The sequence below is a fragment of the Amphibalanus amphitrite genome, unplaced genomic scaffold (assembly GCF_019059575.1).
Source record: "Amphibalanus amphitrite isolate SeventyFive unplaced genomic scaffold, NRLGWU_Aamphi_draft 000652F_arrow, whole genome shotgun sequence".
NCBI classification, from domain to species: Eukaryota; Metazoa; Arthropoda; class Thecostraca; order Balanomorpha; family Balanidae; genus Amphibalanus; species Amphibalanus amphitrite.
In genome coordinates, this window is record NW_024882146.1 from 71,903 (window position 1) to 84,723 (window position 12,821).

At 52.2% G+C, this 12,821-nt stretch overlaps 2 protein-coding genes across 3 annotated transcripts in view; one reads left to right on the forward strand and one right to left on the reverse strand.

The window, feature by feature from the left end:
- The window catches only part of LOC122364010 (sensory neuron membrane protein 2-like), a 46,796-nt gene extending 42,522 nt beyond the window's left edge, over nucleotides 1-4,274 (reverse strand). Inside the window, exon 1 of the mRNA XM_043333953.1 lies at nucleotides 4,235-4,274. The gene's annotated coding sequence lies outside the window, so the exon portion shown is untranslated. The remainder of the gene's footprint in view (nucleotides 1-4,234) is intronic.
- The window catches only part of LOC122364009, a 57,986-nt gene that overhangs the window by 6,534 nt on the left and 38,631 nt on the right, over nucleotides 1-12,821 (forward strand). The window lies entirely within an intron of this gene.

The window sequence follows — 12,821 nt, forward strand, 5'->3', positions numbered from 1 at the left end:
GAAAGGCAAAGCAGGGAACACGCCAGCAGACACGCGCCCTATTTCCATTTTACCAGGCATAATGAAAATAGTTGAGCGCATAGTTCAAACCCAGCTGATCGACTACCTATCCGAGCATTCTCTGCTGGCAGCCGAACAACACGGGTACAGGAGACTGTACTCCACTGAGACGGCCCTCAACGTCATTACTGACCGCATTCTTCAGTCCATGGACAACGGTGAAATTTCAATTTTGGTCTTACTGGATCTTTCAAAATGTTTTGATGTCGTGTCTCACCAAAAACTCCTGCAAAAACTTAGCCTATACGGTATCGACACCGACTGGTTCGCTAACTATTTGGCTGGGCATGTGCAACAGGTCAGAGTCCGCGCCGCTGACGGCTCCAGTATCACCTCCCGACCGAGAGAAAACACCATTGGTGTTTTCCAGGGAGGTAGTCTCAGTTGTGCCTTGTACATGCTTTTTGCTAACGATCTCAGTCTGCACATGCCCGACGGAGTCACCATAGTACAGTTTGCAGATGACACTCAAATTTTGGTCACTGGAAAGAAACGGGATTTGGATTGTATCATTTCACGCACTGAGGCCGCACTCGACGCCGCCTACCGATGGTTTTGCCACAATGGCATGAAAGTTAACGCCGCCAAAACACAGATGCTGGTGTTGGGCACACCAGCAATGTTGCGTGGACTCCCGCCCGTCACTGTCAACTTTTGTGGTTCAACTGTAGTCGATGCAGGGATGGTGAAGAACCTCGGACTTTATCTCGACCGCCATCTGAACTATCAAGCTCACATCACCGCCATGGCATCAAAATGCACAGGAATTTTAATCGCTCTCAGTCATGCCCGCCACGTGATGCCAGCAAACACACGTAAGGTAGTTGTTCAAGCACTAGTCATATCGATCGTGCGGTATTGTATAAGCGTGTATGGGTCGTGCGGTGTGACCCAGATGGCTCGTGTCCAGAAAATTCTCAATTTCTGTGCCAGAGTCGTCAGTGGCCGTAGACGCAGCGACCACATCTCTGACGTCATACAGCAGCTCGGCTGGCTGCGGGCAGACGAATTAGCCGAGTACCACACTATCTGCGCAGTCCACCGAGCCATCACATCGGGTACTCCTGAACATATCAGTGATACCATCGGTCCTGTAGCCCGCGACATACACGACCACAACACCCGAAACGCAGGGCTGATAACACAGCCACGGGCCCGAACAGAGACGGGGAGACGTCGACTATGTATTAGAGGAGTCGCGATGTTAAACGATACCGAGTTGAGCCCGTATATACCAGCGTTTCGCGCCAATGTGAAGCGTGTGATCATGTCGAGACGCCGAGTAGCTGTCTGAACCTGTTCCAGTCGCACGCTTGTTTGTGCTTGCCAGTGATATCTATGCCTACTCGTACTGTCTATATGTTCCCCGTTTTATCTGGTTTTACGTGTCTGGTGAAAAGCCACTTTTATTGTGGATCCTAGATGAATACACATCTGTATCTGTATCTGTCAAACTGGGTCATGCATGTTTGATAGATCAATTTCTCACGCCGATATGGGTCAGGCAGACTGGGCGCACAAATGAGCTCACGTGATTCGGGCGCGTGTGGCTTGTAAGCCGTGTCGGTACGGTTCAGTCATATCCGACGAACAGTGATTGAACTGGGTCAACATGGTTCATGCATGATCAATCGCTTCCTCACGCCGATATGGGTCAGGCATTCCGGGCGCTTAAATGGGCGCTGCGTCCATTGTCCTCCCTGACTGCGTGTGGGGTTATCCTGTGCAAATAGTTCCCGACCGACTGCTGGAGTCGTGGGTCCCTCCCCAGTGTTATCGGACAAAAGGTCAACCACTTGGCCCCACAGCGGTGACCCCTGCGTCCCTCCCGCGCCTTCCCCTCTCCCTGGTTAACTGGCGGTGGTTTTACACGCCGCGACGCCCGGCGGCGGTGTCACGACGTGACGTAACGGCTCTATTACTGCTGACGGCCGAGTGTTGGCCGCCCGACCGGTGGGCGCGCGCAGCGGAATGGGTGGGGGAGCCCCGTCCGCGGAAGTACAGCTGGCACTCCCCGGCGGCCATCACGGCGACAATGCTTTGATGTGAGCATTTGTTCTGGTGACGTCACCCGGCACCCAACGAATAGCGTCATTGGCTCCATCTTAGTCAGGCGGGGCGCCGCGTCGATATGGTTTAGGCATACTTGACGAACAGCGAATTTTACTGACAACATGATTCATGCATGTTGAATCGCCGCATCGGTACGGTTCAGGCGTACCGGGCGCATAGATGAGCCCACATGGTTCAGGCCTGTGTGACTTGGCGCTGCGTCGATTAGGTTCAGGCATACTTGACGAACAGCGACTTTTACTCTGTCAACATGAATCAGGCATGTTGCATTGCCGCACCGATACGGTGCAGGCGTACCCGGCGCATAAATGAGCCCACATGGTTCAGGCATGTGTGGCTTGGCGCTGCGTCGATATGGTTCAGGCATGCCTGACGAACAGCGAGTTTTACTGTGTCAACATGATTCATGCGTGTTGAATTGCCGCACCGATACGGTGCAGGCGTACCCGGCGCAAAGATCAGCCCACATGGTTCAGACATGTGTGGCTTGGCGCTGCGTCGATATGGTTCAGGCATATCTGACGAACAGCGAGTTTTACTGTGTCAACATGATTCATGCATGTTGCATTGCCGCACCGATGCGGTGCAGGCGTACCCGGCGCATAAATGAGCCCACATGGTTCAGGCATGTGTGGCTTGGCGCTGCGTCGATATGGTTCAGGCACATCTGACGAACAGCGAGTTTTACTGTGTCAACATGATTCATGCATGTTGCATTGCCGCACCGATACGGTGCAGGCGTACCCGGCGCATAATGAGCCCACATGGTGCAGGCATGTGTGGCTTGGCGCTGCATCGATATGGTTCAGTCATATCTGACGAACAGCGAGTTTTACAGTGTCAACATGATTCATGCATGTTGAATTGCCGCACCGATACGGTACAGGCGTACCCGGCGCATAAATGAGCCCACATGGTTCAGGCATGTGTGGTTTGGCGCTGCGTCGATATGGTTCAGGCATATCTGACGAACAGCGAGTTTTACTGTGTCAACATGATTCATGCATGCTGCATTGCCGCACCGATACGGTGCAGTCGTACCCGACGCATAAATGAACCCACATGGTTCAGGCATGTGTGACTTGGCGCTGCGTCGATATGGTTCAGGCATATCTGACGAACAGCGACTTTAACTCTGTCAACATGAATCAGGCATGTTGCATTGCCGCACCGATACGGTGCAGGCGTACCCGGCGCATAAATGAGCCCACATGGTTCAGGCATGTGTGGCTTGGCGCTGCGTCGATATGGTTCAGGCATACCTGACGAACAGCGACTTTTACTCTGTCAACATGAATCAGGCATGTTGCATTGCCGCACCGATACGGTGCAGGCGTACCCGGCGCATAAATGAGCCCACATGGTTCAGGCATGTGTGGCTTGGCGCTGCGTCGATATGGTTCAGGCATATCTGACGTACAGCGAGTTTTACTGCGATATGGGTCAGGCAAACCGGTCGCCAAAGAGCCCGTGTACCTGACGAACAATGAATTTAACTTGGGTCTGCATGGTTCATGCATGTTGATTGTTGCTGCTCTGCACCGGTATGGGTCGGCATACCAGGCGCATTAATGAGCCCACACGATTCAGCCATGTGTATAAGCAGCGTCGGTACGGTTCGTCGTACCTGACGAACAGCGAATTTAACTGTGTCAACATGGTTCAGACATGTTGGTTCTCCGCTCTGTGTTACTGTGACATGGACGACGAGCCGGTATATACATTCACACCCAGATGGAGCGGGTGGTATTGTATCAGTTATTCACTATCAATGACTCTGAACACACACATCTGCCAGGTGCGGTCTCTGCACAACGGTCTATCCCACTGGTATTGATTCGTTGACAGCATCAGCATATTCCATTCGCTTGACTTTCCGGCGAGTCAGCCATGCAGGCAGCAGGCTCCTTATATGACTAGTATCGCTAGCACGCTAGCCTGACTTACCGGCCATGTCCGTCTCCCTTGATCCCCCTCTGCTGAGCACCAGGTACTCGTCGCTTCACAAACCTGACTCCCGGCCTTGTCTACTTTTCCTGCTCGCTCGTTTTACAGCGCTTTGCTCGACGCTCGATTCCCACTCTCTCGCTTTGTCCGTCACCTCTGCGACCGCACGATCGTTTTCCACAGCCTGTCGCTTCGTTTCCACCCTTCCGCACTGTCCGCCGCCTCTGAGCGCGCGCCTTGGACTGCCCGACCTGTTTTGCGGCCTGTGTACTGTGCGTGTCTTATCTCGCCTCGGCCGAAGCCCGGTCCCCTCCCCCTGGACCCGGGTCGTCAACCGCGCCACGACTCGGGTCTCCTCCCACCCCTCTGCCCCTCCCTCCCTCCTCGTGCTGGCCATCCTCCGCTCCCTCTATTCGAGCCCCAAATCAAGCTAATAATGTTGAGAATATGGTTCATTTGTATCTATTATCTTATTCGGGTGGTGCCATCCATTGGGATTTTCCGCCGTTGATGTCTTGCCAAGCCAGACAGATAACCTTGTTAGGTGTTGTTATCCACGCTAATGTATCTTGTTTGGCCAATTTACTATGGCAAAACATGCTCTCAGCCTCCCTTGTCACTCGATGCATAGCCTAAAACAGCCTTTATCGAACAACGCCTGCGATGCCAAAAGAGTTCCGAAAAAAATTAACATGTATCGTAACGCCACCGCAAAAATTACCCATTACGCCAGATGAAGACCGCGTTGGTTGAGTGGACCGACCGGCTGCCACGGCTCGATCCCGGTCTCCCGTAATCACACCAAATTACCCACCCGCCGTCCCGTGTCAGCACCACCCCACCACGACGACAGCCGGCGGTCCCCCGTCGCCGGCCATTCACGCCCCAGTTACGGCCGACGCAGACGTGTGCCGTGCGTGAGCGCTCACGGTAAGCAGCTTCGCCAGTCCGAGCTGCTGGAGCTGCTCACAGCGCCGGTATGACAGGAGGGAGAGGGGAGAGTGACAGAGGGTCCACGGCGAACGGTCGCATGTGTGATGGCTATAACGGGTCACGGGAATGAGGGCGGCATAAAACTATTTTAGTTTAGTGCGTGGTTGGTGAAGACGTAAGGAGTAAGGAACGTCGCCCCTGTGAATGTTATGTGTCCCGTTTCGGCCTATAAAGCCGCTGGGCAGTTCAGTCTGATGGTTTTACTGCGTGGTTCCCCAGCTGTCCAATTACTATTGAACTCGCGTCTCGCAGCTCGCAGTTAAATCATTCCACTCCGGTCAGCTTCTTCCTTGAGATCACTGAACTGCTCTCGTCCCTCTGCTTAAACCGTTAATTCGGGCTGATACTCATTTAGGTATAGTTATGCGAAGAATATCTAACCCCCCCTCCCTGGCAGATGAAGGTGAGCTAAAATTATAAGGTCATGCCTGAACTATGAACGAGCGAATCGTCGGATCATGAGTTGACCAAGCGCTGCCAGAGACGCCCTGCTCGATATTTGTCAGGGTCACGCTACATGCGTATTACATTTACATGCATCACAAATTACATTACATGTAATTACATTATGTAGGTACATTACCTACATAAGGTACATTAGCTGCGTGTCGCGTGAGCCACGACTGAAGGGTTTGGTCGAGATGGAGTAGGGACGCGACGCAGACAAAAGCAGAGGGAAGGCGAGGGACACAGGACGGGAGGAGAGGCCGATATAGATGGCCTAGGCCGGCTCAGGAGGCGCCGACAGCCGGCTGGACCAAGGATCAAAGCAGAGGACAGTGTTTTGACGGTATATTTGAGACGCTAGAGAAGATTAGAGATGAGGCAGCGGTCGAAAAACAAGAACGGCTCAGGAAAATGTAGGGGCAGAGTCTATAGACGCGCAAACTGAGGATGGGTCACAGTCAAGATAAAAAAGGACCATAGGTCAAAAATGTTTACGACGTGGTTGTAACTTCGGTTGAGCCAACGTGCCGTTTGGAACTATTCCGCATGTTATCCGAACAATTTTTTTTTTTTCAGAAGGAATTAATGAGGTAATCAATAAGGGACGAAATTGACGAGGCTATTGTGAAAGAAAATAATGTTCCCTCACGAAATGAAGAAAACGGGAACCGCTTGTTCCTGACTATTTTTATTTTATTCAAATAAAAAATATCAAAGTTGTCATCACATGGAAGCATGCATCTTCCTTGTCATTTGTAGAAATACTGTCATAATAACACCCCTTGTTTCCCTCAAAATATCACCTACTCAGTTCTTTAACTTCCTACCATTCGTTGCGCCTTGCAGCGAGGCTGCTTTGTCATGTCAAAGTGCAAGTGCATGAAAATAACTGCATGCCATGTACGGATGACGGATGACTGGCTATACACTTCGCATATAAATATATGATTACCGTAACACATTCGCGACCCGGACCCACCGCCGTCCGTTACCCTAAACGGCTCTCCGTGTAAATTACGAGTACTGCAAATGGCCGCACGCTAGTCACGTTCAGTTGACCCGAGGCGAAAGGTCACCGGCCGGCCACTGTGCCACCGCTCCACGACCCGGTCTGGTCCCTCTGTGCAGCACATCCGGCGCTACCTTGCAACACAACACCCGTACCGGCTGGCCGGCTACCTTCGAGCCGCTGTTTGCAAAGGAGTGTCGCCGCAGAGACGCGGAAACAGCCGCCCGCCGCGCTGATGAGAGAGACGGAAGACGGTGTGTTTCTCTGCAACGCCGAGTAATGAGCGGCTCTATCAGGGACAATCCGATAGCTAACCCTCAGTGCCGTCGAAGGGTTTGGGCCACGTATTCTCTTTCCGAGGGGCTCTGCATGGTGTGAGAGTTTCAATCGTCAGTCCGAGGTATCCCGAACCTGGGCTGAATTTGAGCTGAATTCAGCTCAGTCTTGACGGACCTCCTGACATTCAAGCTCCAATACTCTGACACTCAGCTCTCCAACTCTCCCCCGACACTCTCGACACTCGCCTGGCCGTTTGTCGCCGCCCAGCTCTGACAGATGTGCGGCCAAGCGGCCGTCGCGGCGACACCGGACACCGGTTTCTCGTCTCCGGCCGACCCTTTCTATCGGTCCGTCACCCGAACAGCGCCGTCACGGCGTCACAAGGCGAATCAGTGTGACGAGAAGAAACCCGAAGCTGGACGGCGGTGACGCGGCGACGGATCGACGGCGACGGACAGATGTCAAAGGGAGACAGCGGAAAGACGGGCAAAGATATTGGAGAGATGGGAAAGATATTAGAGTAGATCGAGACATGGAGAGGAATCCATAAATGCTCAAGGATATCTTTGAGAAACCAAGAAAGCTTTTGGTTTGTTCAAGAGCAACATTTAGATAAACATATCGTAGCAATTGATGAAAATTATCAGCATTGGTAATTGGCGAAAAGTTCAACACAAAAATGTGCATTAAATGCCGATGGCGGCGTTCGACCGTCACTCAGTCGCTTCTGCTCTATGTACTCGAACGGAAGAAGCTTTTCTGCCACGCGCAGGACCGGATCTTCGAATTAGATCACGCCCGCGGTCGCATTAGTTTCAGCTCTGTTTACTAAATGGACCAAACACAGCTCCGAAAGGTCGAACTTATATTACTGATGGCACTGCGCCGTGCTCTGGACATTGCACAGACCGAGTCATGAGGCGCATGACCTGATACGTTTATCGTACTACTACCCATTAGTTACTTGGCGATAAATTAATATGCTACATATAAGCTAAACTTACATCTTGAGGGGAGATTATTTTAAATGGATGGCAGCCACGTGTGGGCAGTTGAGTTATGGGGAGTTAGGTGTGGTGAGCGTGAGGTCGCGACTCGCCAGACCCAGAGATGAAATGTTATCAAATTACATTGTTGACTCTTTCAATGATATGCTGCATGCACCGTCACGGTTTCGCTCCTTCGTATCTTGTGACTGTCAAGAACTGTTGCTTAAGTAGCATGCTGCAATCGTAGCTTTCTAAAGCGTCACCCGGGCGACACTTTCCGGATGGACAAACGTAAACAAATGTATGCAGTCTGCCGGGCTGGGCTCCAGCTGGTTTTTAAACACGTGTAGCTCGTATAAGGAGTACCCCGCAGCGTGTTTTCTGGACGCTGAATGAATAAACAAGCGCCGCTGCCAGCATGAGCTGCTATCCTGTATCGGTAAGAAGGGGCTCCAGGCGCGATGGTGCAAGTAAGATGTGGGCTGCATTATGCAAAACAGTACATATCGTGTTCATGATTTGCATGGTTGTCACTGCTGCGGAGAGGGAAACGGAGATGAAACTCGGATATATCTCAGCTCAGCTTCATCAAAATCACACATAGAACGTCTCTCTCGGAAGGGTCGACTGATCCCGTCCCGTGTTTATCTCAATACTAAGAACAAAGACACACTCCATTATCTCAATACTGGTCTGGACTCTTTTCCCAGGGTGCGGGAAAGCCGTCTGAGCCTACGTCTTGTTTTTGTCTTTGGACGCCCAAATAATAATCTCCTAATTAACCGTTTCCGTCAGTCTCCGCGGCCGGACTCCCTCATCAGACTGGCAGCGTGGGTGTTCGTCTGGGAACGCGCCAGAGTTGCCACGCTGCGCCACATTCGCCGGCGCACACAATACCGAGAGAAACCGGCTGCCTTTTGACGCCCCGCGTCGGGTCAGCCGGAGATAGGATCCATGAAAGCTGGGTGGGTCTCCCGGAGCCGGGCAGATACGCAGCTGAGGCATTTCATTTGGCCCGTCGCTGAAAGTGTCAGTCAGGACCGTGACGGTCCGAGTGTCGTCACTGCCGGCGCGGCGGATGGGCGCTATCTCGGTGCAGGTGAGAGATAGGGGACCTCTCCGACCGGTGACGGACAGCTGACGGTGTCTCACGTGTGTCAGGGTGCGTGATTGGCAGTAGTTTGCATATATGTAGTATCCGCTTTGATGAAGGCTGCGTACTAGCGTTGTTGAAGTCTTGCGGATTTCGTGCTGACTACCAAATGAGAGACGGAACATGCTAGAGGACCGGAAACATTATTTCTCGGTGGATTATTTTCTACGCACTGACCTTCAGAAGGTCCGGACATAATTATAACAGGTCAGAGATTTATAGCTTGTGCGCTATGTTCCAGGCACTAATAAGATAGACGGTGTAGGCAATTGGACCACCTGTCCGCAAGTTTCGGATCGTGTCTCAAGGTTCGAGGCATTGGGGAATTTCCAGCTCGAACATTTTCATCAACGATATTGCGCTTCAAGGTATTTTCTAAGAAACCGTCTATATTTTGTTCAATTTAGGACGACTTATTGCTGACTTATTCCTTTATTCCATTGAATTGTAGCGCCTCGAGTATGTAGGTACTTTGCACGAGCGGCTGTCACTCTAAAAGGATGAGACAGCGAGGAGTCCACTAACAGCAGCACTTTACAAGGCGCCACTGCTAATGCCATCTCGGCCCAACTGAGGGCGATATAGAATTACTCTCATCCTCTACACCGCACCGTTGTGAACCCACCAACCCGTCTGAGCGATGTGACGGCGTTCGGAAGACGCATCGGTCGTCACTCCGTGAACGTGACGAGAAACAAAACAGCTCGTGCTGGCCCGCGGCGCCCCTGTCCCTGCACGACGACCGCCGACACCGACCTTGGAGGGGGCAGACAACTCGTATCATGCGCCAGCATTGTCTAGGCCGCGGTCTGACCGGCTCACTGCTTGGTAACGTCTTTGGTGGTGGGCCCGGGGCGGTTGTGACTTGAGGCATTGACATAGCATGGATGCCATTTAAATGAACACTGAACAGGCGAGATGGTTCATGGAGTTTCGCCTCAATCGTTCGAGCAGTCTTTTCCGAGAGGTCCTGTGCTATCGGTTTAGGGCCTCAAGGAGACAAGTGAAAAATCATGCACAGGCAGGTCGTGGTTGAATGTTGACTTGATAGTTTTGTGTACATACCGTCAAGTCACCTCTCGATAGGGTTTATCTTATCAAACTAAAGCGGCTCAGCCGCACAGTTGACACATTGATCTCCGATGTATTGCACTCGAGTGATCGTTGGTTTCTTGGAAATTATCGGCAAACATAGGGTGATGTCAGCGGCAGCGCACATCATAGTGATACCTATCTTCTACAAGCATGGTCAATATGAACATAAACCGCTGCCTACAGTGGCATTTAACGATAAACTCGACTTAGGAAGGAACTACAACCTTATTAGTCATAACATAACCCAACCCCACGTACGCGCAGCATCTATATTACATTCAATATAACGGCTTTAATTTGTAACCATAATCCGCCAAGCGAGGCTGGCATTTAAAACTCGTTCGTCACAAAACACCATTGTTTAAAAAATGAAGCCCCATTAACGAAAATATAGAAATAAACACACCGACGGTGCTCATGAATGCAGCATAAGATGTGGATGACTTGTCCGCATCAATCTTGAGTGTAAATTAGCGCAAATCTGACATTTCCTCTTATGGCGGGGAGTGGGCGAATTTGCAAATTACGCAGGTGTCATGTTAATATCGTTGCCATGACGCCCAAATTGCATTGCATTTCGCTGAACGTAAATATGTATGCCTGTCTCTTGTCAGTGCCAAAACAATGTTATCTTGAATGTGCAATGTGCATATTACATATGCATTATGCGGTATATTGTGTTTGCATTAATTTCTGTCTACAAATCAGAGTTGTTAAGCAAATGCGGCGTTGCTTCTAGAGAATGGACAGAACCCATGGTGTGTGTGTGTGCAGTGGGCACCACCATGCGTGGTGGCTATGTCATTGAACGGACTACGTTTTCCTGCCGAGCGTTCATGCCCTCTGACGACCTGCCCAGCCAGCGTCAGTAAAACCCCAATTATCCAAATGCACAGAAGTACTTGTGATCTCGACTTAATTAGCTAATGGTATATGCCAAGAAGGATTAACTTCAAACCAGGTGATACTGAGTGGCAGCAATAGCTCGCGCACAATCAAGGTAAACTATCACTCCATCCCCCACCTCGATTCGCCTCCACATCAGTCCGCGCCTCTCCCCACATGTCATCGCGTCGCTAGGAATGCCACTCCGAATGCACCCGAATACACTTCTCCATGGGCGGCGCGTACCGGGCACGGTATAGGCCCGCCGGCTCGGCTCCTATCAGCTGCTAATTACTCTGCTCTTCCGAGCGGTCCAATCCACTCTCGGTTCTACGGCCCAGCCGCCAGCACGGGGATGTTTGTCTCCCTAGCTGCCCGTGAACGCTGGAGACCTTTCGGGAAAGCCGGCGTTCTAGGAAATTCTGCAGTCCCTAAGGGTCGTCTGGGGAGGTGTCTCGACGGGCACGCTGCACTCTGACACAGCTGTGCCACCAGCCCCTCACCTCCCTCTCCCACACACCCTTCTCCTCCCGCCCGCCCGTCCGTGGCCGTCCCTCTCACCGCCCGCGCGGCACGGCGCCTGTTTACGTCAGTCCGTCCCGGCACCCTCCCGGAGATCAGTGGCGCGCCCCATCCGAGGCCCATACCGATCACCCTGGAAACTATGCTAATTCATTCCGATCGGGCGCAGTTCATCGAGCGCCTGCCTGACGATCGGGCGCCGGGCCGGGGGCGTGTTTGGACGGCACCCGGGAAGGTGTGTTATCTCGGCTCCTGAGGCGACCGGCGCTGGGGCGAGGCTCGAACCCTGCTGTGCCCCGCGGCCCGGCGCTGGGTCGTGCGCCATTTGAGCTGCCGAGATGGAGTTGGAGACTGTGGAGGCGGAGGTGGATGTGGAGATTGTTTGTTGAAGGCGGAGCGGGAGCCTAGGGCGGCGGCAGACAGGTCACCTGCAGCCGGTGAGCCCAGTCAGATGCTCTATTGATCCTCGGTGCATTTAAATACGAGCCCGGGCGCGGCTCGGCGGCGCGCTGAGGAGGCACAGACCCCGGCTGAGAGGCTCAAAGCCAGACTGCCACGCTGGTTTGCATCCGAATGGTGGGCCTTTTCATCTGTCAGACGATGAATACTGAACAGAAGCCCCACAAATATGAACTCCAGGAGACAGGAACAATGCGACTGCGTGACTGCTCGGGCCTCTGCCTGGCGTCGCTTTGATCAATCCTTTGAAACACCACCTGAAGTTATTCGTTTTCATAGTTTGACGAATGACTAAAAATTTTCCATAACGTTCAAATAATGCATTAGCTACTGCGAAATGCGAATCCTTTTCAGCATCCCACAACACAGATACTTCTAGTCTCCTGGTCTTCCAACATTCACCAAACCACACGCCGTTTGTTACCCACTCCGTCAGTTATACTCCCGACAGGCACAGCTGGCATCTGCACAGAGCAGTCAGCTCGTACCCGTCTCATGCTTCGCTCAGCGCCGACTGAAGGATGGCACGTGCGCCTGCGGTGAGCAGATGACGGGACGACCTCAGTTGACCTGGCGCCGGCCGCAGTTAGCTCCCCGCAGACCGCTCAGAACGAATACCAGACCCGACGGCGGCCCGAGTGATGAAAGATATACCGAAAAAGCGCGTAAATTTGAGCATTTTCAAAAGAGTTGTTGATGCCGAGGTATTAAATACACATGAAATCACCTTGGACTTTGATAAGAAAGTGACGAAAGGAGACAAATACGGCGACATCAAACAGAACAACCACTCTACAGCCTAAGCCGCATGCCCGAATTAGTAGGTAAATAATCTGGGCAAAATACGGGTAGTTAGATTGAAACAGCCACTACCGCGCTAGCTGACAGCACACAGACGGAAAGGCGAACA